This window comes from Myotis nattereri (genome assembly GCF_964212035.1).
Source record: "Myotis nattereri genome assembly, chromosome: 13".
NCBI classification, from domain to species: Eukaryota; Metazoa; Chordata; class Mammalia; order Chiroptera; family Vespertilionidae; genus Myotis; species Myotis nattereri.
In genome coordinates, this window is record NC_138088.1 from 58,691,723 (window position 1) to 58,718,094 (window position 26,372).

The 26,372-nt window shown below is 55.8% G+C and overlaps 1 long non-coding RNA gene across 1 annotated transcript in view; it reads right to left on the minus strand.

The window, feature by feature from the left end:
• Positions 1-1,102: 1,102 nt before the first annotated feature.
• LOC308528883 overlaps positions 1,103-26,372 on the minus strand; it is a 37,451-nt gene continuing 12,181 nt past the window's right edge. Inside the window, exons 2-3 of the long non-coding RNA XR_013996740.1 lie at positions 1,685-1,707; positions 1,103-1,124 (exon numbers count right to left, since the gene is read on the minus strand). This is a non-coding gene — a long non-coding RNA (uncharacterized lncRNA). The remainder of the gene's footprint in view (positions 1,125-1,684; positions 1,708-26,372) is intronic.

Below are 26,372 nucleotides of genomic sequence, written 5' to 3' on the forward strand. Positions count from 1 at the left end.
AACTTCCCTCTCGGAAATGGAGGCAAAAGACGGCCCGAGGAGAGGGGGTGCAGCCCAAAGCCGCTCTGGCTCCCAAGGGCCTGTGGTGGGAACGGAGGTAAGACGCGGACTCCTAGATGACGCTCAGTGACCTTCGCCCCGTGGACGAACTTGTGAGTCTGTCGCTGGCTTTGAGGTGACGCAGGGAGGTGGCGAGAGCTGGGCGCAAGGGTCCCAGGCTCACAGCCGAGAGAACTGCTGCCCACGCATGGCCACAGGTCAAGGAGCCGAGAGGCCAGGCGGTCCCAGAGGGGGCGGGTGGCAGGGCTGGGTGCGGAGGGGCTGGTGCTGAGCCGAGTGCCAAGGGAGTCAGGTCAGCCCCGGTGAACCATCAGGATCTGCGCCTGCGTTTCGGAAGGAGACGCGTCTGTGGGGCCTGACCCTCAGGATTTTCACCCCAGCAGGTGGGGACCCCTGCTTTTGATGAGCGTGTTAATATCCCTTCAAACCCGCGTGAATGAGCCGGTACCTCTGGCTTGAGACGCGGAGGCGACAGGGACGGCCGACTCCTTGTAACTGAGTCTCTATCCCACGGATCTCATCCCAGCAATGACCCTTCTCTCTGGTCCCACGGCCGACACTTGCCCAAGGAGAGGGTGTCATTCAGAACGGCCAGCAGCCAGCGATGATGCGACAGACGGTGGACAGCACGACCGGCTCAGAGGCAGCACCGGCAGGCTTCCCTGTTCTCTCTCCTGAAATCGCTGACGACCGTTGCCATTCCTTCACCAGAGCAACAGCCCACCGACGAAGAGGCATTTCCTCACCCCAGGAATAGCCATAGTGTTTCTGCCGACGGAAGCGTACCACAGAGGGCTCGCCCACAAGAGAGAGCCGACCAGGGCCAAATAATGGACCCACTGACCGCAGGGTAATTCAGAGCGGAGTTCAGGTACGTCACGCCAGGTGAGGCATTTCAGAAATAAAGATCCCTGGCTGCCCACGTCTGGCTCCCTCACCAAAGGTCTCGCTAAAAGCGAGCGCCCCCTCCACGCAGACCTGGTGCCGCCTGCCCGCGCGCTGCGGCCGCTGCCATAGCTCTCAGATGCTCTTCCTTCCGTCTCTCGAGGGAATGGAACCCCATTCTGTCGGTTGAGTAGAACAAAAAAAAGGATCTGGTGTTTCTTTGTCTAAATATTAGGACATCAAGACCACGCACTGTGGCCTGGACGTCAAAAGGCACACAATTATGTGACGACAACGCCTTTAAAAAACAAACAAACAGAAGTGCAATCCAGAACAGCTCCTTGTCAGCAGTTCTGCCCCCCGCAGAGCATGTGAGGAGCCGTTACCACCGACGCAATTGCGTGCCTGGGCTCCCTAACCGTCATTGAAGGTGCGCCCCCGAGATAAGGCCCCTTTAAGAGTTGGGACAAGGCAGCGAAAGGAAAGCTTGTGGAGACAGTGTTCTCAACAATACATTTCAGGACACCGAACAGCTGAGCCAGATTTTAAACGCAAAAAAAAAAAAAAGTGTGATACGAGCCAGTTCGAGCAAGTTAAGGCATAAAATTCAATTATAACACGCTGCCCATATGGCCTTCTTTCTCTAGAAGGGAATGTTTCTCTCACAATGAAACCTCACACGTTTTTTTTTAGGCAGCCGACGCCACATCAGAAATAGTTTTGTAAATGTGGTACTCACCCAGGCACAACGCTGGCTATAGTCTGAAAAAGAAAGAGAAAGAAAGAGTCAGTTTCCTGGTTAAAACGCTCAGCTGCCCCTTCTAGCCACTTCTTTCTCTACATCAGGGGTTGAACGTGCCCATTTTTGCTTCATTGCTCGGGGTTCCCTGAGGCTTTGCATCTTCAGGACCATACATGCTTTTTGCTGAAATCGTCAGCTTTCAAAAGGGTCCTTCCCCAAACTCTCCTGGACTCTCTGGTGGTCGGTTGATGGGGGAGGTGGTGCTGACCGAGGTCTGAAATGCTTGGCCGCTTGGCCGCTAGCCCCCACGAAGCCCCATCCGTCAGCTGCTCCTTCTGCAGCTTACAACACCTCCCCCTCCCCAGAGGCATCCCCTCAGCCCACCTTCCCCAGAGACACCCACTTAAAACCTGCTTGGGGTATCCCCTCGCCCCAGTTAATCACCGTTCGGCTTCCTCATTCCCCACTAATTTAACTCTAATGTTCTTTTAAAGACAGTTTTATTGAGATATCATTTACACACCATAAAGTCCCCCCGTTCAAAGTATACAATTCAATGGGTTTTAGCATATTCTTGAGTTTCATAGCCATCACCATTGTTTCATTCTACATTTTCATCATCTCCCCCAAAACCCCCATGCCTTTTCATTCATAAACTCCCCAGCCCCACTCCCCACCCCAGCTCCTTTTCTCCCTACCCCATGAGCCCTGGCAACCACAGATCTACTTGCTGGCTATGGATGCGCCTATTCTGGACATCTATAATAATAAAAGCGTAATATGCTAATTAGACTGATGTCCTATCGGACGACCTTCCGGACGAAGCAGGGGCTGCGAGGTGAGTCCAGGTCCTGGAGGGAAGCCTGGGTCCTGGGTGCCAGAGGGAAGCCGGTGCTGGTAGCCGGGGGAAGGAAGGCCTACTCATGCGCGAATTTTGTGCATCGGGCCTCTAGTTTCATATAAATGGGATCCCGCAATATGACACGTTCAGCTGGCTGCTTTCCCTTAGTACACTGCAGGCTGTCCCAGCCCTTCCTTCCTTCTCGTGGGTGAGTACGAGTCCCTTGCGTGAGGAGACCACATCTGGTTTATCCATTCCTCAGGTGACAGACACAACTCCCTTGTTCTTGTGTGAGTGGCCAGGGTGGCACTGCGCCTGCCCTGAGCCTATGGCAGTGAGACGTGCTCGGCTGTCATCGCACACGTGCACTGGGAGACAATGAAATCGATCGTCACTGTTTTTAAATGTCTAGTGCAGTACATGGATTTTCCCACCAAAACAGACTACTTCTTATCTTAGTCATGGCCAGGCCACATTATTTCAAAGCAAAGACAATAAAGACTCTACACAATTGTAACAGGTTGTATTAACTGAAAAGCTGACCCGTGAAATAGGTTTAGAGTGAAAGAAGCAAAAGTAACAGTTCTGGTTACTAAGGAATTTTAAATCTACTTGGGCAAATGCACAGCTAACATTATTCTTTTTTTTTTTAAATATATTTTATTGATTTTTTACAGAGAGGAAGGGAGAGAGATAGAGAGTTAGAAACATCGATGAGAGAGAAACATCGATCAGCTGCCTCCTGCACATCTCCCACTTGGGATGTGCCCGCAACCCAGGTACATGCCCTTGACCGGAATCGAACCTGGGACCCTTCAGTCCGCAGGCCGACGCTCTATTCACTGAGCCAAACTGGTTCCGGCAGCTAACATTATTCTTAATGGGGAAGACTAAATGTCCCCCACCTCCACCTCCACTACTGGGAATAAGGCAAAGATGTCCACTTTCTCCACTCATATTTAACATTGTACTGGAAGTCCTAGTCAATGCAGTAAGGCAGGAAAAATAAATAAAAGACATAGACATTGGAAAGAAAAAAACAATACTACTTTAATTCTCAAATGGCATGAATGCCTACATAGAAAATTCCACTAAAACTACAAAAAAGCAACTGGACATCTATCTGTGGAGTAACATAAGTCACAGGTTTCCCAGCGTGCAATGGAGCCCAGCGTAACACAGCAAGTGGCCGGAAGGTGAGGGGCACTTTGGTGACCACTGGAGGAGGGAGAGCTGCTTTTTTGTAAGAATAACTTATTATAGAGCCTACCCCTACCCACCCCCCAGAAAGAATCCGGGAAGATGCTGGAGAGAGTGGCTTGTGGTGTCTGCCTGGGACCAAGCATGGGACAAGGCAGGAGCGGAAGGAGCCCTTCCTATTTCCGGATCCCTAGAAATGCTAAAAACGACCTTCCACACAACACAACGCCGAGTCACGTCAGCATGGAATGCTGAGTCATGTTAGCATGCAAGAAGACCAGTGAGAAGCAGAAGCCTGCCACATGCAGAAGTAGGGCTGCAGGCTCGAGTCAAGCCAGACTGCAAACCCCAAGGAACACCCCAGTCGCGCGAGACCCAGATGGGCACCCTGTCCACGGCCGGCTAAATGGAGGAACGAGCCCATCGCCATCGAACACAACCCATACTTTTCAATTAAACCTCGAACTCATGCTGCGCTGTTTCCACTTTCTCTCTTTTTTATTGAAGGTAGTGGGGTGACATTGGCAAATAAAATTACATAGGTTTCAGGGGTACAGTTCCATAACACGTCATCTGCACACAGTCTGTGTGTCCACCACCCAACGCCACGTCTCCTTCCACCCCCACGCAGCCTCCCTTTGCCCTCTTCTACCTCCCCACCCCCGGTTTATTTTGTTAAACAACGCGAGAATACACGGAACCGCGGGCTCTACAAATAGATCACACATGGTATGGGCTTGGGGCTCACACATGTCAGCGTGCAACCACAAGCGGCAGCTTCTCTCAGTGGAGAAGTCAAGAAAAACCACCAGGCAGAGGACCCTCTCACGCCAGCCGGGCCCTGGTGCAGATGGCTGCACACAACGGAGCGAGACGTTGAAAAAGGAGAAATGAGCACATTCCGAAATGGGGGAGGGGAGGGGAGGGGAGGGGAGGGGAGGGGAGGGGAGGGTGAGGACACACAGCTCCTGGAGGGGGAGGGGTGGCACTGAGGAGCTTGCACAGTGTCCTTCCGCAACGGAGAGGTCCCTGGTCTTACTGGGGAAGCACCGTCCTCCAAAAATGGGAAGCAAAGAAGCTATTAGACTGATGGTCGGTCAAGTGCCTCAGCGGCCGCTGATGTCTCGCCCACGGCACACAGCCCACAGCCCACGCTGGTTGAGTCCCATTTTTTAAAATTTTATTTTTATGTTTTAAATATATTTTTTATTGATCTCAGAGAGAAAGGGAGAGGGAGAGAGAGCCAGAAACATCAATGATGAGAGAGAATCATTGATCAGCTGCTTCCTGCACATCCCACACTGGGCATCGGGCCCACAACCTGGGCATGTGCCCTGACTGGGAATTGAACCGTGACCTCCTGGTTCATAGGTCAACACTCAACCACTGAGCCACACCGGCTGGAAAAGTTTGAGTCCCATTTTGAAGATAAGACTGAGACTTGATCAGTGTCGCACAGAGCAAGGCAATGGGCAGCAGGGACCCTAGGGCAGGGTTGCTGAGACCCCACGTGGCTGGGCTGAACGGGGGAGTCCACGAGGGAATCCAGCCCACACGGCCGTGACAGTTGTCCGTCTCCTTTCCCCTAAGAGAAGTCCCCTGTCATTCTCCACCTTCGTGGTGGGGCACAGCCTGTTCAGGGCGACGTTGCCCCTGGAGAACTCCTAACTCTAGAAAGGGCTCCCCTGTGGTCTGTGCGCCAGAAAGATCTGGAAAGGCCCAGGTGGGCCACACACTTCCTGTGGAGGTGGTGAGTGGGCGGGAGTGGCCTGGCTCACAGAGGCCTGGGCCAGCTGGCTGCAGAGGTCTGGCCGGTACACAGGCACCATCACTGGCTACCAGAGACCAGACCCGGGAGGATGCCCAGCTGCACCATAGAGAGGTGGTGTGAGGGCACAGAGCAGGGGAAATCCACCCTGGGGGCCGGGAGGCCAGGCCAGGGGGTGGCTGGGGTGGCCGGGGGCGGGGAGGCCAGGCCAGGGGTGGCTGGGGGTGGCCGGGGGCAGGGAGGCCAGGCCAGGGGGTGGCTGGGGGTGGCCGGGGGCAGGGAGGCCAGGCAGTGGCTAGGGGTGGCTGGGGTGGCCAGGGGCGGGGAGGCCAGGCCAGGGGGTGGCTGGGGTGGCCGGGGGCAGGGAGGCCAGGCCAGGGGGTGGCTGGGGTGGTGCTCCTACAGGAAGTGGCCTCGCTGCAGGGTCTGGTCCGGATTCCTCACCAGATAAGGAGAGGCCACGTCACTGTGCAGCCCAGCCTTGCAAAGAACAAAACCCGACTCCAGCACCTAGACTCACCCGCCGGAACTGTCCACGGCGCCGAGCTGTCATTTTATAGCATACACACAGGGCCATCAACACCAGAGAGAAACGGCCGTGAGCATGGAGCAGGGCCTGGCCCGGGAGGCGTCCGGAGCCCTGGGCTGACGGGTGAATGACGTCATGGTGCCGTCAACTGGGAGCAAATATGCTGTGACTCCGAACCTGCTGCTGCCCAAACACGCCCGAGGACCATTCTCTCCTTCCGGCCGATTCTCTGCATCTCAGTCACCCTCGAGGTCGGCGTCCGTATGGAGGGCCCTGGTGACCCAGCCTGAACACACCTGAGTGTCTCCACTGCCTGGGCCGGGCAGGAGAGAGGTGGGCTAGAGGAGCAACTCAGGTGGCAGAGACCTCACCCAGGTACTGCTCTGTCTGCAGGCCCTATGCCTGCTTGCTGACCTGGGCCAGCGCCTTGATCACACTCTACCTGACACTGAATCTCCTCGCCCCGCCTGGGTGAATGGGGCCGAGCGGGAGCGTTTCTGGAGAGCAAGGCCTGCTTCACTCCTCCCACTGGGGTCGCGCTGTGAAAGGTCCCCAGGACGGGCTTTTAGGGCGCATGATGCTCAAGTAATTATTCAGGAGGCCCAGTATTCCCCTACACCCAGAATGAGAGGAAACTCACATCGTGCTTCTTAATTTAGAAATAACAACCGATGCTGTTAATTAAAATGCCAGTTACCACCAACCCTGGACAAGTGGCGAAGGGGCGAGTCCGACCTGCCTCAATGTTTTGGCTTAACGATTCCCTCCACCTAATGGCTGGTCGGACCGATCAGTTCTCTGCTAAGTATCTGTGTTAGATGCAGGAAGAGGAGGCTGGTTCTAAAACGGGGGGTGGTGGGCGGCAGCAGGGGGACCGGCCTGAGCATCACCTGAAGTCACCTGTGCCTGAAAGAGAAAAGCCAAGTGTCTCCACTGAGCAGGGAGCTCACGGGGAAAGGTGAGCCCGGGCGCACGCATCACTGAGCTGTGCACAGACATGGCCCCAGGCTTCGTGACGGGTTCAGCCCCTGGTAGGGGCGCGAGAGGAAGGCAACTGAGTAACAGATGGATGTTTCTGTCTTCCTCTCTCTAAGAAAAACAAACAAAACACACATCCTCAGATGAGGATTAAAATAATAATAATAATAATAATAAAAAAGAAGTGTCCGCAGGCGGACAAGTGCCTATCCTCCCGCCCCTGGCCTTGTCCTGCTCTCTCCTCCACCAGGGGGAACGGTGGAAGGCACTGGGAACAAAACCGCGTTGCAGCACAAACATGCGGCCCCGTCTGGGCAGGCCCCGGCCACAGGCACGCGATGTCTGCTGGCCGTCTGGCCGTCCACCTGCAAAGGTCAGCCGTCCTCTTCCCGGGGGGCGGGGGAGGGGAGGGGCGGTGCGCTCTGCATTCTCAAGGAAAATGGTTTTCTTTCTTTTTTTTCTAATCCTCACCTGGGACTATTTTCCATTGATTTTTAGAGAGAGTGGAAGGGAAGGGGAGAGGCACAGAGAGAGAAACATCGATGTGAGAGGGAGGCATCGATTGGCTGCCTCCCGCACACACCCCGAAAACCCGGGGCCCTTCAGTCGAAAAGCCAACACTCTAACCACTGAGCAAACTGACCAGGGCTGTTTTCTTTCTTCACAACTCAAGGCATCATCTTAGAATGTGTGGATTTGAGCAGCTTCCACAGTCTGCATCATCCCAGGCGTTTGGGTCAACCAACATGCAGATGTCAGAGGGGGCGGGTGTGGGTCTCAGATTTGGGCAGGGGGCACCCTAGGTCCTCACCTGCCTCAGGTTGGCCAGGAGTCTGCCCAGTAATCCAAGTCCGAGGGAGCGAGGAAGGCAAGGAGTGGGTGCTCCCCAAGCCAGAGCCCTGCCCGCTGCCCCCGCGGCAGGCTGTGACCTTGCTAGCTGGTGACCTTGGGCAGGCCCGGCATCCTCCCTGGACTCCAGTGGCCTCTGCACACGAGGTCACGGGCAGCTTCAGAGGTTGATCCGAGGACACAGTGTGTGTGAAGGAGCCTGTGAACTCGGAAGGTGAGTCTGTGAGCCCAGGCGAGGGGCGGGCGTGGCGGGAGGCGGGGGGGAGCCACGTGCCCAGGAGTCAGAGCGGCACTGACGGTCTGCCGGGCGCCACGCTGGCCACACTGCAGCCAGGGGCCCATCCACCCATGACGACCTTTCCTTTCCTTGATGGGAATGCGTGATACCTGAGGGTCTGAGCCTGTCACGCGTCCTCCCTGAGGTCGAGTCCGGGAGGACATGCAGTTACAGCGAAGCAGAAAGAATGCTGGGAAACTGTGATGCCAAGGAGATCAATCCACGGACGTGGGCGCCAGGACCTGAAGCCAGCTGCCGGAGTCACGTGGTCAGTAAGGGGCAGAGCTGGAAACTGCAGCAGCCGACCCCGCGCTCTCAGGAGATGACGCCCAGACGTTAGCGGGCCCTATGCTCTAGTCAGGAATCACTTCCTGGGAGACAGGCTGCGTGGGGAGCAGCGCCGGGCCATGGAAAAGGGGGTGTCGTGGCCCAGCGCCCAGCGGAAGGACACTGGCTGGGACGCTCCCTCACTCACGTGCTCCCCTGGTCACCATACACTCCCCCCTAAAAAGCCAACCATTTATCTAACGTCACAGCCGAGGACACGATATCCCATCTTCCTGCCTCACCCCCAGCTGGGATCTAAGATTCACCAGCAAATTCCAAGACCAGAAAGACTCCTTGAACACAGGCCGGGTCTCCCAAAGGTGGGAGCTCCGGAAGTGGAATCCGGGAACCAGCCTGGAGCTGAAGGCTGCGCCTGCACTTGACAGGAGGCCCCAGGGTCGCTGGTGCACCCTCCTGGGGTCCCCGGCCATCCCGTGGGGTCCCCAACCAGCCGGCACCAGCCACGCCCTCCTGGCCTGCACTGTGGAGAGCGGGGAGTCTCATCCAAGAGCAGCCTCGTGTCTGCCAGACCCCTTCCATTTAAACTAAACCGGCCTGTCCGGTGGCTCCGGGGTTGAGCACCGACCCCTGAACCAGGAGGTCACTGGTTCCATTCCCGGTCAGGGCACATGTGCAGGTTGCAGGCTCCATCCCCAGTGTGGGGCGTGCAGGAGGCAGCCGATCCATGTTGCTCTCTCATCCCTGTTTCTAAATCTCTCTCCCTCTCCCTTCCTCTCTCTCTGAAATCAATAAAAACATATTTTAAACTAAACCAGGAACTATGTTTCTGGAGTTTCCCAGGAACCACCCTGAGAGTAGAAGCAGCCACCACAGGCTCGGCAGGCACCTCCCTACCGGGTGCACCTTTGATCAAAGGTGCCCACAGCAGGCCCTGTGCTACCGAGCAGGGCCCATGGCAAACCCCAGGCGCAGCACCTCGCCGAGCTCTCAGAGTGCGAGCTCAGCACCACCCTCCTCACGGGAGGGGCAGATGGAGCTCTGAGCACGGGGCGACGTCCCCACGTCTCATGTCCAGCCTCGTCCTCAACTGCAGGCTGTGACCGTGAGGCTGGAGCTCCCGACAGCCCCTCATCCTGGGCTGGACAGTCTGTGCCCGAGACCCGCTGCGCAGAGCACATCCGTGGGGGGGAGTGGCGTGCCCACCTGTGCCCACGCGCCAGCCTCGCAATGATCTCAACATCCGGCTTCAGTTGGAAACGCGTCCAGATTCTGGAGTTTCGGGCCGAGGGAGAGGGACATCCACACCTGCCTGACCCAGGCGTGGGGCGGGCTCCTGGCTCTGGACCCCGCGACCGTGAGCCCTCGGGCAAAGGCCGTGCACAGGACCCAGAGCACTGATGACATGAGGCACCAGCTCCCGACCGATCAACCAGTTTAAGCTCACGGATTCTCCCAGTTTACACTCACGGACTCTCCCAGTTTACACTCACGGACTCTCCCAGTTTACACTCATGGACTCTCCCAGTTTACACTCATGGACTCTCCCAGTTTACACTCACGGACTCTCCCAGTTTACACTCACGGACTCTCCCAGTTTACACTCACGGACTCTCCCAGTTTACACTCACGGACTCTCCCAGTTTACACTCACGGACTCTCCCAGTTTACACTCACGGACTCTCCCAGTTTACACTCACGGACTCTCCCAGTTTACACTCACGGACTCTCCCAGTTTACACTCACGGATTCTCCCAGTTTACACTCACGGACTCTCCCAGTTTACACTCACGGACTCTCCCAGTTTACACTCACGGACTCTCCCAGTTTACACTCACAAACTCTCCCAGTTTACACTCACGGACTCTCCCAGTTTACACTCACGGATTCTCCCAGTTTACACTCACGGACTCTCCCAGTTTACACTCACGGACTCTCCCAGTTTACACTCACGGACTCTCCCAGTTTACACTCACGGATTCTCCCAGTTTACACTCACGGATTCTCCCAGTTTACACTCACGGACTCTCCCAGTTTACACTCATGGATTCTCCCAGTTTACACTCATGGATTCTCCAGATGGCAGAGAGGACCGCCCGCCTCACCTCGCCTTTCTAGATGCCGGCGCCAAGAATGCACGGGACGCCAGCTCATCTGTTATCTCCTCCATCCACACAGAGGCCCTGGGGAGGCCAGAGTGTCTCTCTCTCTCTCTCTCTATCTCTCTCTCTCTCTCTCTCTCTCACACACACACACACACACACACACACACACACACACACACGGCAGCCAGGAGCGCTGAGCGGCGAGCGAGGGACCCGTCATCACTGCAGACGTCCCGCCGTCTGCTTCGTGCTCTTGTGGTGAGAGGTCCCCTGGCAAAGGTGGCGAAGGACATGCAGAAGAGGCTCCACCCCGAGCCAGGGCACTGCTGCCCACCTTCAACCCGACTGCCTCCTGCGGGGGCACTTCTCAGTCAGGGGATGAGAACTGCTGCGCAGCCCGGCTCGGTAGCTCAGCTGCTCAGAGCAGTCCTGACGCACCACGGTTGCGGGTTCGATCCCCGGCCAGGGCACAGACAGGAACCAATCGATGAATGGTAACTAGGTGGAACAACCCATCGATGCTTCTCTCTCTCTCTCTCTCTCTCTCTCTCTCAAATCAATCAATAAATAATAATTTGGGGGGAAAACCCGCTGTGGAGACGGAAAGGCGGTTCTCCGTCTTTCGGGGAAAACGCATCCTTGCAAACCTGCCGGCTGAGCCCCTCAGGCCTTCACAATAGAGCACCGTCTGCGCCAGCGAAGCTTCCGGTTCCTGGAGGCTGGGCCGCCTTCTCCATCACAATGCAGCCCTGTGTGTGCATCCCGCCCGCCAGCCAGGAAGCCCGGGCCCAACCTCAGGCACAATGGCCCTCGCAGCTTATCTGGGGGAAATGGAGCGGAGCGGGCAGCATCGAATGGCCACTGTGCGAGGTGCTTCCCCCCAAAACCTGCCCTGGCGGCTGCAGCCCCCGAGCCCTTGTTTTTCAAGCCCACAGAGTGGAAGCCATGACAGAGGGGGGTCAGGCCTGGGGGACCCCGCACCTGTATGAAAGCAGCATCCAGACCAAACCTGCCTCGATGGCCAACCGCCCGGATATAAGGCAGCCTCCCTCCCCGCCCCAAGCGTGTGGTGCAGAGCACGGTTATCCAGGTGGCACCATGGCCCGTCCGCCTGCAGGACACACAGGGTGGACGCCCCCTGCCCTGGGCACGGGGTCAGAGGCGGGGCTCCGGGTGTCAGGGTAAGAAACCTGTTGTTTAGGCTCTGGGGCTGGAGGGTCTCCTCTGGGGGCCACCACAGAAGAGGACGTCAGAATGCCCCCTTCTCCGCGGCCCCCAAACGGACAGCGGCTTCCTCTCCTCATGGCGCCCACTTGTTTGCTCGGGTCCAGCGTGCATTCGGCACACCCCAGCCACACAGAACCGAACTGCCCCGTGGCAGTCACGGTTACGAGGGATTTTAAACGACTGATTTACACGGCGATGCTTCCTGAACACGCAGTGTGTGGGCCGGTCCTGGTCTGAGTGTGGCCGCTGAGGACTGGCTGCTGAGATAACCCTGACCCGCACAGGGACACACACGCATCCCTAGCGCATCCCGGCCCGGGCAGCGAGGCCGCTGGGCGTGCACACAGCGCCCTGGACCTGGGGGTGCACACAGCACCCTGTACTTGGAGGGGGGCGGGGTGCGGAAAACATCAAACAGACGTCACTCTCCCCGTGATTCCGTTGTCCTCATTTCCAAAGCAGGCGAAGCGAACGTGGGGTGCCAGAAGTGGGGGGGTCCCCCTGGAGGGCCAGGGCGGGGGCTCGGGGAGAGGCCACCGGGGGCTGGAGCTGGGGTCCCTGCCCTCCTAGGCTCCTCCGCACTCAGGAGCTGCATGCGCTTTACGGCATGTCTGCTTCAACTTGATCGACTCGTTTGGATCATCGCTGGTACCGCTTTTTATTTTTTATGTTTCTATTGATTTTAGAGAGAGAGGAAGAGAGAAGGAGAGAGAGAGAGACCCCTGCTCAGCAGGTCGTCTGCAGACCACCTGGGGACCAGTGACCAGGCAGGGACGCCGGGGGGCTGGGAGGAGGGCAGTGCAGACCAAGGGGCCAGTGCAGAGAAAAGGGAGAGCCCCGTGTCCAGGGCTGTGCCCACCACCAGTGAGGACGGTGTTCCCTGTCCCGGGGTCCCCTGGGTGAGGTGAGAGATGGCCAGACCCCAAGCCAGCCAAGGTCTGCATGCCCTGCAGTGGGTGTCGGCTCAGCCTCTGCCCCCCGAGGGGGTCGTGTCCCCCCACCCCCCGCTTAGCCCACATCGAGGCAGTTTTGCCATTTAATTTCTGGCCACTGCAGTACATGCGCATTTGTGCTTTAGGGAACTGTGGAGGAATCCAGAACGCAGCCACGTGCGTGTTTGTTTTGGTGGAAAGTGTAACAGGAAGGCAGCGGGGGGCCGAGACTGCGCCCTAAGTTAAGGTCTGTGAGCACTCCCGGTGCGGAGCTGGCTCCCTCCCTCTGCAAACGCCCTCCCGGCAAGGAGTAGGAGAACATGTTCATCGCAGACAAGCCCGCATCCCAGCAGAGAGCACACGCTGCTTCTTTATTTATTTATTTATTTTTTTAGAGAGAGAGTGGAAGGGAGGGGGAGAGACCGAGAGACACAGCGATGTGAGAGAGACACTTGGATCGGCTGCCTTCTGCATGCCTCGCCCAGGACCAGGGATCGGGCCTGCAACCAACGTACGTGCCCTTGACTGGAATCGAACCTGGGACCCTTCAGTCCGCGGCCGAAGCTCTAGCCACTGAGCCAAATGGGCCAGGGCCATCCACACTTCTCGCACATTTCCACAGGGTGCAAATCCACTTAAAGGCTTAAAATAGCCACAGAAAGGAAGGGGGGGGGGCGTGCTCTGTTAGTCACCAGGGGGATTACTGATTGAAGCGCTTCCCGTGTGTGTGTGTGTGTTTGTGTGTGTGTGTGTGTGTGTGTGAAGGGTCCCCTCCCGGCTCCGACATTTAGGGTAAAACCTCAGGGAGGCAGCATCCACTTCCTGCCACTGGATGATGATAAAAACGTCAGAACGGAAGTTCCAATTTCAGAAGCTCCATAAGGAGTGACACCCACATCGTGTGGAGGTGACACACCCACCACGGAATCCACTCTGAACAGAAACCCAGAATCAGGCACACGACCTCCCAAGGGTCCCAAGAAACGGGGGTGGGGGGTGGGGGGGTGCTGAGGCCACAGGCTCCCCAGGCGTCTGGGGGGGAGGGCGCCCCGAGATGGCTGAACGGACCCTGGTCACACCTCCCCCGGCCTCGCTGTCTGGGGAGGCCACTGGGGAAGGAAGCATTTTCATTCTCCACGGGCGCCTGCCAGCAGCTCCGCACAGGCCCGCACTGTTCCCTCAGCTCCCGCCAAAGGGGAGACTGTCACCGCCGACGGGGAGAACGAGGCTGCAGCTGGGGTCGCCCCTGAATGCCTAAGCATCCCCGCCTGTGCGCGCTGAAGAAAGCACTTCTATGCCCCGAAGAAGGCCACACACAGGCCGGGCACATGGGGGGGGCTCCCCACACCCACAGCCCCGCTTCAGAGGCCAGCACGTTGGCACCGGCTGAATGCACGCTCGCAGCAGAGGGGGGCGAGAGGGGACCCCTTGTTTCTCTGTCAGAGAAAGTCGCCCATTTGGGGGCTAATGGAGCTACATGGTCCTGAATTCCGGTGACGCCTGGACGATGGCAAACTCACAAGTGCACGCACTGACGGGACTTACTGCAGGGCTGGGGCCTCCAAGCAAAGCTGTGAATAGACGAGTGGGTGTGCGTCTCCAGGAGCTCGGGGTCAGAGGGGACCAGGTGAAGTTGGGGGTGAGACCCCACGGAGCCACAACAGCTCTGACAGGTGCAGAAGCACAAGGTGAGAAGCGGGGCCAAGGCGTGGGGGCAGGCCCGGGGCCAGGAGAAGCGGATGAAGGACCTTTTGAAAGAGCAGATAAGAAGCCTGTATCCTTGGGTCACATGGATGCAGGGTCTTGAGTGCTCTGTAAAGAAATCCGGCCATAACTGGGACAGAGTGTGGGGGGTAACCTAACAGGTTGGAAAAACGGAACCTAGAAAGTATGAAAAGAGCATCCAGCTAATAAGACTCCCTCCTGGCCACTGCAGCGCTGGTTACGTTCAAGATTCAGCGTCCGTTATCAGCAAGGGAAATAAGAATGAAAACAAGCCCGGCTGGTGTGGCTCAGTGGTTGAGCATCGACCTATGAACCAGGGGGTCACGGTTCGATTCCCGGTCAGGGCACGTGCAACCCCCAGTGGGGAGCCTGCTGGAGGCAGCCAATCAATGATTCTCTCTCATCACTGATGTTTCTAACTCTCTCTCCCTCTCACTTCCTCTCTGAAAACAAAAGATATATTTAAAAAAAATAAAAACAAGAGTGAAAAAAAAAGAAATCTTGGCTACGAGCTCACAGAGGAGGCACACCTTAAACCACAATAAAGACCGTGCTTCAGGCCATTTGAAAAGTGTGGCCTTTAATACAGACATCGTCCCAGTAATAAACTTAATGCTTCTAATCTGTGCGGCAATCACTTTCCGTGTAAATTCAGGAATGAATGAATGAATGAGTGAATGAGTGAGTGAATGCATGGACTGGGTACCCTTTAGGACACCCTGCGCTGTCTTTTCCTGTTTCACTCAGGCCCCAAACTGTAGTTAACCTGGATTTCTCTTTTCTTAAAAATAGAGGACTAGACAAGTTGAATAGGACTGTATCTATTAAAGAAGTTGAATCAAAAATTAATAACCTTCTAAAACAGAAAGTACCAGGCAAAGACAAGTCACTGGTGAATTCTACCCAACTTTAAGAAAAAAATTATTCCAACTCTCTACAATTTCTCTGGGAAGACAGAGACAGAGGGAATATTTCCTAATTTATTCCATGAGGGCAGCATTACCCTAATACCAAAATCAGACAAAGACATCACAAAAAAATCTACAGGCCAATTTCCCTCACGAACACAGATGTAAACATCCTCAACCAAATATCAGTGAATCAAACACAGCAATGTATGAAAAGAATTATACACCATAACTAAGTGGTATTTATTCCAGGTATGCAAAGCTGGCTCAACATATGAAAATCAATTACTGTAACTCATCACATCAACATGCCAAAAAGGAAACATCCCATGAGCACATCAATAGAAACAGGAAAAACCATCTGACAACATCCAACACCTATCCTATCTAATAAAAGAGAAACATGGTAATTAGCGTACGACTGCTACCCTTCCCATTGGCTGATCAGTGAGATATGCAAATTAACTGCCAGCCAAGATGGCGGCCGGCAGCCAGGCAGCTTGAAACTAACATGAGGCTTGCTTGCTTCAGTGACGGAGGACTCCAACGTTCCTCGCCTGCCTTGCCGGCCTCTGAGCTTACAGTTTAAGAAACAATATAACAAATATAGAAGCTAAACAAAACCCCAGAAACCTGTTTTCAGCGAGCTGGGATCTCAGAGCTGGAGTTATACATTGTTTCGATTATAGAACTTCAGCAACAGAGGCCTCAGAGCTGGAGCCAGAGCTAAAGCTGGCCCAGAATAAAAAAAAAGAAAAAAAGGAGCAGTTGGGAGCTTCAGTCGACCTGAAAACAGCCCTCAGCCCCTCACCCAGACTGGCCAGGAACCCCAGTGGGGACCCCCACCCTGAAGGGTGTGTGACCAGCTGCAAACAGCCATCATCCCCTCACCCAGGCTGGCCAGGCACCCCAGTGGGGACCCCCACCCTGATCCAGGACACCATTCAGGGCAAACCAGCCAGCCCCACCCATGCACCAGGCCTCTATCCTATATAGTAAAAGGGTAATATGCCTCCCCGGACCGGGATCAGCGGAGCCACGAGGCCTCCCAGCACCAGGATCAGTGGAGCCGAGAGGCCTCCTGGCACCGGGATCAGCGTGACAGGGGGCAGTGCCCAAACCCCCTGATCGCCCTGCGGCTCTGTGTGTGACAGGGGGCAGGGCCACAACCTCCCTATCCGCCCTGCTCTATTCATGACAGGGGAAGGCGCCCCAACCCCCTGATCCGCCCTGCCCTGAGCGCGACAGGGGGTGGTGCCCTAACTCCCCTATCGGCCCTACTCTGTGAGTGACAGGGGGGAGCTCCTCAACCCCCTGATCAGCCCTGCTCTGTGCACGACAGTGGGGAGCTCCCCAACCCCCTGATTGACCCTGCTCTGTGCGTGACAGGGTACGGAGCCCCAACCCCCCTGATGGGCCCTGCTCTGTGCGTGACAGGGGGCAGTGCCCCAACCCCCTGATGGGCCCTGCTCTGTGCATGACAGGGGGGAGCTCCTCAACCCCCTGATGGGCCCTGCTCTGTGCGTGACAGGGGGTGGCGCCACAACCTCCCCATCGACGCTGCCTTGAGTGTGACAGGGGGCGGTGCCCCAACCCCCCAATCGGCCCTACCCTGAGTGTGACTGAGGGTGGCATTGCAATCTTCCAATATGCCCTGCTCTGTGCATGACAGGGGAAGGCGCCCCAACTCCCCAATTGGCCCTGCTCTGAGCCCAACCAGGGGCTGCACCTAGGGATTGGGCCTGCCCTCTGCCACCCGGAAGCAGGCCTAAGCCAGCAGGTCGTTATCTCCCGAGGGGTCCCAGACTGCGAGAGGGCACAGGCCGGGCTGAGGGACCCCCCTTCCCCGCCCCCCCCCCCTCAGTGCACAAATTTTTGTGCACCGGGCCTCTAGTTTATGATAAGAATCTCAGCAAACTAAGAATAGAGTGGAACTCCCTTAACATTATAAAGAACATCTTCCAGCCCTAACCGGTTTGTCTCAGTGGATAGAGCGTCGGCCTGCGGATTGAAGGGTCCCAGGTTTGATTCCGGTCAAGGGCATGTACCTTGGTTGCGGGCACATCTCCAGGAGGGGGTGTGCAGGAGGCAGCTGATCGATGTTTCTCTCTTGTCGACGTTTCTAACTCTCTATCCCTCTCCCTTCCTCTCTGTAAAAAATCAATAAAATATATTTAAAAAAAAAAATAAAGAACATCTCCCAAAAAGCTATCGCTAGCACAATCCTTCGTAGTGCGAAACCAGATGCTTCCCGACTAAGATCAGCACTAAAGAGAAATGTGCTATCGAGCCATGACAATGCGTGGAGCAACCATAAATGGATATGACTAAGTGAGAGAATCCAATCCAAAAAGCCACACATGTGTATGTGACATTCTGGAAAAGGCAAAGGAGACCGCAGAAATGATCAGTGGTTACCAGGGGTCAGGAGGGAGGGGGAATGAATTGATAGAGAATAAAAAACTTTTAGGGCATTTTCTGAGGATACGCGGTATCACATATACATTTGCCAAATATGGTATCGAGAGAACTGTGGCGTGAACCCTGATGTGGACTATGGACTCTGAGTGAGAAGGCCTCCCCTGCACACGCAGGAGCCCGCCCCCTCCCTGACTATGGAGGGACGCCCAGAAGAAGGACGGCCTTGCTTTACGGCCCTACCCAGCCTCTGTCGGATTCACCAGGTGTTGCTCGGTCGGGTGCCAACTGGCCCACACCTCCAGCCACCTCCCAGGTCGCTGCCGTCTGTGTGGGGCCACCTGCCCCTCGAGGCGAAGCCTCACGCACACCTGGCCTCTCAGGAACCTGCGGAGCCTCCAGGGTGGACATCGCAGTCACGCCAGGTCCGGCAGGTGCTCCGACCGGCCATTTCCTTCCTCTCATCTTCAACTACAGTGTAGGGTCAGGGGGGACCCACCAGTGGCGACCACCTCCCGGGGTCAGCGAGGCCGGAACCCACCAATGGCGACCACCTCCCGGGGTAAGCAAGGCCGGAACCCACCAATGGCGACCACCTCCCGGGGTAAGCAAGGCCGGAACCCACCAATGGCGACCACCTCCCGGGGTAAGCAAGGCCGGAACCCACCAATGGCAACCGCCTCCAGGGGTCAGCAGGGGTTACGAATAGAACAGAGAATGCATTTCCGTCGGTCAGGTGAGGAGGGAGGGGTGGCGGGTGGCGAATCTTGCGGAAGGAAATGCCTCAGTGACAGGAAAACACGCCCTTTGGAGCTTTGAGAAAAAGAAACCCATTCTCAGGCCAAACGCCTCACTCTCGTGGCCCCGGTGCCTCCCGGGGACACAGGGCCCCTTCCCCGAGGCTGTGTCATAACAGCGAGTCTGCTTTATGGACAAACGCGGTTCCGGCGGAGGGAGGCCACACACACGGAGGCCACACCCGCTTCCTCTGCAGCCGGAGGCCACTCAGTGTTTGTCAAGAGCAAGGCCCCCCCACCCCACCCCAAGTAGGAGCCAGAGCAGAGCGGGGAGCAAAAAGGCCCAGGGACGCGGAGCCGGAAGCCGGGGAGCACGTACACGGGGCTGGACAGGGACACGGTCCCCACGGCCGTCCACGCTGGGAGCTTCTCCGTGGCCACCGGCCAGCTCCTCGTCACCCTGCTCTGCCCCGTCCACGTGTCTCAGGAGAAGCACAGACGACGTTGTCTAATCCCAGCTCCATGTCCAACAACATCGCACGGCAGCACGGACCCCGCACGTGCTCGGCAGGGGGTGCCTCCCAGCCCACACTGCCCGCCCTGGCAGGCAGGCCCAGCTCTGGGCATGGCCACTCCCAGCCGCCTGTCGACTGGCTGATGTGAGGCTGGGGAAGCCTGGAAGTAAAAGTCAGGGGAGGACAGACAAAATCCCTGCGTGAAGTGCTGACACCTCCCCACACACACCCTCCCTCCTCCCCGAATAGCATGGTCCCGAGGCCTCCAATCCAGGGCCTGAGAAAAGGAAATCCGGGCGCCTGTCCAGGAGCTTCCAACCATTCAAGGCAGCAAGTGTTTGGGGCCGGGCCGGGGAGGATGGGTCCTCGGGTTGCAGCCCCCAAACTGGGGCTCTGAGGCCACAGGAGGCCGAAGACTGTCCCCCAGCCCCACCCCACCCCGGTGGGATGCGTTGTGACAAGAAGCTTCAGGAATCAACAGAGTTCTGGAAGCCCTTCAGGCCAGAGGGAGAGAGGCCAAGAGAGAAGTAGGGAGGTGTTACTCCTCAACAGTTTCGAGGGGACAGAGACCGGCCAGACCTGGGTCGGGCTTCCCCACAGATAGCTGGGGGGGAAGAATGAACTCATCTCCACAGAGGCCATTCTTAGAGAGGACGCACCCACCGCGGAACTCGGGAAAGCAGACATGTACGCACAGTGACACAGACAGGAGCCACGGTGCTCTGACCGACAGTGTGCGCCCTCCCCCTCCCGTTCACGGGCAAGTTCACGGGATCTTCCCGACAGAGAGCCAGGCGAACGGTAAAGCTATGACAGCGTCCTTGGCTTTGTTAGACGGACGAGGTAAGAAACTCCCTAGCGTCTCTCGGCCTCCTGGTCAGAGATGCAGCCTCAGGTTCCTGCTCTAGCGACATTTTCTTGTAATCAGGGGAAAACACACATAAATGAGACCTACCGCTCAGGCCATTGATTAGTGGAAAAGTTCTGTGGCATGAAGCACATTCGCGTCGCTGTGCCACCATCGCCACCATCATCGCCGAACTCGCTCATCTTCCCAAACGGAATCTCTGTCCCCATTGAACGCCAACTCCTCCTGCCCCCCCCCCCCCCACGGCCGCTGGTGAGCACAGTTGTGATGCCTGTCCCTGTGGCTTTGACGGCTCCAGGGACCCGTCTAAGTGGATCATACAGCACCTGACTTACACCTGGTGTCCTCCGGGTTCACCCACGTTCCCGCGAGCGTCAGACGTCATTCCTGTCCCCTTGGAACCACGACCCTTGGACGGAGGGCTCACACTTGGCTACCCATCCCTGATGGATGCTGCATGACTTTGGTTTGAGCTCTAAAGCTAAAGAATCAAGTTGAGACCCCACAAAGGCATCGGTTCCTAACTGATTGGTTTGTGGGGGTTTTTTTGTTTGTTTATTTGTTTTTTACATCAAGAATTTCAGACAATTTAAAGAAAAATGTTATTTTTATGAAACTGTTTTAGACAGGTGAGTGAACAGCACCCAATCCCTGATGTCCTCGTTGCTTCTGACTGATCTCAAGCCTCCTGATTGGCTGCAGGAGAGCTGTCCTGATTGGCTGCAGGAGAGCTGTCCTGATTGGCTGCAGGAGAGCTGCCCTGATTGGCTGCAGGAGAGCTGTCCTGATTGGCTGCAGGAGAGCTGGCCTGCGTTGGGGCCATGCTGATCTCATTCATTTCTGCGAGATGTAACAAGTCGCTCACCTTTGCCTGTTTTCTTTGCCTTTTTCTCCACTGGTGACACAGCCTGGGCTGCGCTGGTGAGGTCAGAGCGTGACATTCTCACGGTGACCCTGCACTGGGCCCTGCGGGAGCCCTGGGCCACCCTGCCGCCTGGCCTGCTCCCCAGGCTGCAAATCACCCGGCTGAAGCTGAGGGCTCTGGGACCTGCGTCCATGAGCGAAGGGAGCCTGGATGTAGACACAGAGCCTCCGGCAGTGCCATGGGGACTGGCGTGTGCCGTTCTAGTGAGACAGAGGAGTGGAGTGAGGGTGTAGAAAGGGCAGGGGATGGGAGTACAGAAATGAGCCAGAAAGGCATTAATCCGGGGGGAAGCTGACTGCCCAGAGAGCAAATGCAGCCAGGAAACCAGGAAACGTATCCCAACTCGCCAGGTGTAGAAAAAGACATTAAAATAAAAGAAGTGCATACGCACACACACGTGCATGTGTGTGTATATGTGTGTGCAGTTGTTCCCATTTTAAAATTGTATATCTCACAGAAATAGCTTGATGACCAGCCGCTCCTGGAAAAAATCAGAAGATATGTCCCCTGGGCTGCATTCTCTGCATTGGCCTGGGCGCACCCCGAGCAGGGCGCCCCCTGTGGCCGGGGCAGGTCCTTCTCCTCCCGGCTCAGGCCCACCCAGCCCTTCTGGTCCAAGGACCCCACCTGCCTGGCACGCGTGTTTGTGACTCCGCCCAGGGCTGCTGTGCCAGCGCCCAGCACAGAACAGGTGGTACGTGTTCCCCCCACGACTGCTCAACGGCAGCAGCCCAAGAACCCGGGGAAGGGAGGGAGACGGCGGAGGGTTCAGGTTGGAAGGGACGTTTCATCTGACGTTAATCAGAGCACTCTCTGCAGCTTTCAGCAGCTGACCTTGACCTCTCACCCCCTCACTCCGATCTTTCCCACCTGCCCCACCTCTGCTTCCATAGCACACGGCTCTCCGGTTCCTCCGGAAGGAGCCGTGCCTTTGCCAGCGCAGTGCTCCACAGTTCCATGTGCTGCTCAGCTCGGGCTCACGGGGGGAGCCCTTCGTTTCTCCATTCCCCGGGCACGTGCTGGGCCCCTTCTGCGGGCAGTGGCTGCCTGGCACCCAGAGCATTTTCAGGAATGAAAGTCCAGAGCCGAGTCTGCAGAAGAATGTGCCTGGGGAGGATGTGCAAGGGGGGGGGGGGGCGGTCTCAGATCCATCCCTCGGCTGCGGCCCAGGCAGGCCGCGTCCCTGGCCGGGGGTCAGCATTCATGGCCTCGAAAGGCTGCCAGCGACCAACGCTTGGTCATTTAAAAATTTTTAAGCTTTTTAAAAATGCCTTTAAATTAAATCTTGATTGTTGAAAGCATTACATGTGTCCTCTTTTTCCTGCATCAACCCCTTCTGCCTGCCCCCCTCCTGGCCCCGCCCCAGGCCTTCACCCTATTGCCTGCGACTCAGCCATTTTAAACAGAAGCGGAATTAGAAACGAGCAGCCCATTGACTGCAGCACAGGCGCCATGGGAACCACGCTGAGCTGAGCCTCCAGGAGCCGGAAAGGGGCTCCTGGGGGTCAGGACACCAGCCTCAGGTTTGCTCAGGAGGCGTGGGACCCTGCGCCCGTCCACTCCCACCCGCGGGGAGCACGAGGCATCTGGGAAACGGAGCCATCGCCCAGCTGCCCCCCACGGAGATGAGGGCTGCCCGTTCGGGGAGACAGCCGAGCTCAGTTGCAGACAGCATCTCCTTTCTTGGAGGGTGGATTTCAAAGCCGTGTCCAAAGGCAAGTGCGTGTGGCTCTCGCCCTAAAGCCAATTCACACCCTCACACCGTGAAGGACAAGAATATCGTCTCAGCCGCGGTCACACTCGGCTCTCCACGGCCAGTCACCGGCACCAGCGAGCCCAGAGTGGGTCTGCGGGCATGGCCGGCTCTCAATGAATCGCGGTGGTGCTGAGGGAAAGGGGGAGTTGAACCTCATCTTCCATGCTGTGATTCCAAGATTGTCCCCTGCAAAGCGCCTTCATCTATGATGGTCCCAGAATTCACTGGAATCTCTCAATCTCTCTCTCTCTCTCTCTCTCTCTCTCTCTCTCTCTCTCTGTTGTTTAACTAGCAGGTGTCCAGTTCAGCCTGGAGGAGTGGGGGGCTGGGGAGAGAAGAGGGAACCCCAACCCTCCCACCCCACAGGGAAGATCTGTCTTCCCAGGAGGGGGAGGCAGCCCTGGGCAGCCCCGGGAGGATCACTTTCTCTGGGAAATGCCGGGGCACCTTGGGCCCCGTCTTCGCAGCACAATTAAATGGCTTTTCAGCATCAATTTGTGATGACGCTCGCAAGGGGATTCCTAGGAAACTGAAACGATGCCATACGGTGGAGCATGCTTTTGTCTGTTGTGCCTGAGAACGCTCCCAGAATGTAATTTGGCCCACGGTATAAACAGGTCCTCATTTCCATCCACAATGTGTGGCAGGTGGCCATGTTTTCAGGAAAGAGGAAAATCATCTTCATTTACGTAAAGAGTTTCCCTAAAGTCATGCATTATGCAGTCCGCCAGGTGTAAACGCCGAACGGGGAATCTCCCAGAACTTCCCAGCAGGTACCGTCTCGGTCCCGGAACATCCCCCCGCCGCAGACGGGAGGCAGGAAACCCTGGGTCTGGTCACCCTGCAGTTAATGTGTGTGCAGAGGGGGGCAGGCGGAATTCTAAAGCTGTCCTCCAAGAACCCCACCTCTCAGCTTTCTCCACCACACACGACCCCACGTGCTGCTGGGAAGGGACTCTGCAGATGGAATTAAGGTTGCTAATCAGCTGACTTTAGAACAGGGAGATGGTCCTGGATTGTTGGGTGGCCCTGCACAGTCACAGAGGCACAGAGGAGTGGAAGGGTGGCAGGAGGGAGGGCGGAGCTATTCAAAGCAAGAGGTGGACTCCACCCACGGCTGCTGGCTGTGCTGGGAGAGGTGGGGGCCAGGAGCCAAGGAACAGGGGTGTCTAGAACCTGAGAACCACCCTTAGCCGACAGCCAGCATGGAAACAGGGACCTCACCTGTATGACCTTGGAACTGGATTCGTCCCAGAGCTTCCAGCAAGGAGCACAGACACACCGATTTCACCCTTCGAGACTCTGAGCAGAGACCCAGCGAGGAGACACGGACAACGCTGTGACCGTCTGACCCACAGAAACTGTGGGGTTAGAAACGGGTGAGGCTTTAAGCTGCTAAGTGTTTGGGGAGTTTGTCCCAGGAGCAATAAGGGACTGATGCAGGTGAGCGACAGGGGGCCCCGAGCACCCACGTGTGCAGGTGAGCAAAAGCACCTCTTCCCACCCTCTCGCTCTGTGGCCTCAGGGCCGGGTCCACGTGACCTTCGCAGACCGACGGGACCCCACAGCACACCTTCCCAACGCTCTTCTGTCCTTTTCCCTGCGTAGATCTACATGTTTTTCGGAGACGATACACAGCTAGAAGCTAAGAATCTTTCTCAACATCTCCAATTCCCCACACCATCAGCACTTAACATGCATTTTGCATATGCTTGGCCCTAGGGTGCTAAGCATACAATCCAGGGCACCTAGTTATCACCAAGGCACAGTCTCGAAGCAATGATTAACACAGGGCAGAGCTCCGCGCTGTGGCCCTACTTTAGGGGGCAAATTCATTTTCAATATAAATAGTATATTTACTTTTCTTTTTCATTGTTTTCCCTTTCTGGTGGAAAGACAAGAGTCCCCAGGAAGGGCTTTCATTGAGTTAAAATAAAAACGTTATAGCAAGACATTTCCATACCTTATAGTCTTCCTTATGCTCTTAAACAGGAGAAGCACAAAACAAAACTAATCTATTGATCAGAAATAAGCATTATCTTTCCTAAAAATGGTGACCATTGAAGAGCGTACTGAAACCTGACTCACAGCTTCGGTTATGACTAAGTCAAAATTTAGCTTCCCCTTCACAAAGGTTGACAAGAGACTTAAAATATATATCTCAGCCCAGGTGGCCTGGCTCAGTCAGTGGCTGAGCATCGATCTAGGAGCCAGGAGGTCGCGTTCCACTCCCTGTCAGGGCTCATGCCCAGACTGCTCAATCCCCAGTGTGGGGCGTGCAGGAGGCAGCCAATCGATGATTCTCTCTCATCACTGATGTTTTTCTCTTTCCCCTCTTCTCTGAAATAAAAAAATATTTTAAATATATATATATATCTCAAATAGATAAAAAGCATTTTTGTTGGGAATGAGTTCCGATGAAGAACTGTGATAAAAAGTCAGGAACCAGGACAAAGGAGTGTGTCAACCCACAGTGTTGCTAACCGCAGACGACGATCAAACAGGCAGTCCTGTTTTCATCCTGCGTTAAGAAAGCTCCTACCACTAAAGGGGAATAGGCCCGTGCGCCTAGATAGGCTGGCTCACATGTTTTCCTGCAATGAAGGAGCCCTCCCACTTGGGTAAAGAATCAAAGACTGCCAAAGAATTTCCTAAATAAAAATAGAAGAGAGAGAAGGGGAGGGAGGCATACGGAATCCCACCCACACTGCCGGGCGAGGCTCTGAAATCCCGGTCCATGCACACAGAACAGGAAGAAGGAATGATGGGGTGGCGGCTCTCTCTCTCTCTCTCTCTCTCTCTCTCTCTCTCTCTCTCTCTCTCTCTCTCTCTCTCAAGCTGCTGCCCTGGCAAGGGTGCGTGGCAGTCTCTGAGCAGGGCGGACCTGACACGAGAAAGGCAAGCATCTCAAGAATAAAGATATCCTACGGCTAGTGTGTCTCCCGAGGGCTCTTAACCCTTTTGGCGGCTTGGGTCCCGTTGGCCATCCAGTGACGCTTATCCTCAAAACCAGGCTGTTAATTCTGCGCAATAAAATATAACAGAACCAACAACCCGGTGTTTTAAACGGACAAAGAGACTGGAGCAGACACTACCAAAGAAGATAGACAGTTGGCCAATTAGCACACGACAAGAATTTTTATAATAATAATAAAATCTATTTGCCTTACAACTCATAGTTCCAAGTAACTTACTTGAAATACTTTATTGCATTAATATTAAGGATTTCTATAGTAAATTAAACATTTGAAAGGATTTATAACTTTACTATTTGCACAGCACACAGCCTGGAAGACATTAACCTGAGAAATCATAGCTGACAGGAACTAATTACGGAAGCCACCGTGAACGCGAAGTCGCCCCTAATTCTATTTTGTGCACATGAAACGTCTTGCCCCCAAATACAATGGCCTAACGTTGTAACCTGACATGTATACAATCCAAGGTGTAAGTTTGCTTTTCAGATTAAGTGGGACATACGTCATTTCCAAGTGATTTGCAATAGCAATCGGGTCTGTGGGCCTCCAATTAGTGAGGAGTTGACAACTGCAGACAGACCGAATGCACACATCCACTCCCAGCCATCACCGCCGTCCACAGACGTGCCACTGCCCATGGCTGTACAGCCGGTCTTCCTTTTCCAGTGGGAAAGCAGATTCATGGTGAACTTGACCTCTGACCCAGCCCTCAGTGCCCTGTTCCTCTATAAAAGTTGGGCTGGAAGAAGGACCCATGAAACCAAATGCTGTGATTGTTTTTCTGATGTGACATCACCAGCAGCCGTCATCTATCAAATACTGTGCTTTACAAAACGCCACGGTGGGTAGACACGCGTTCCCAGG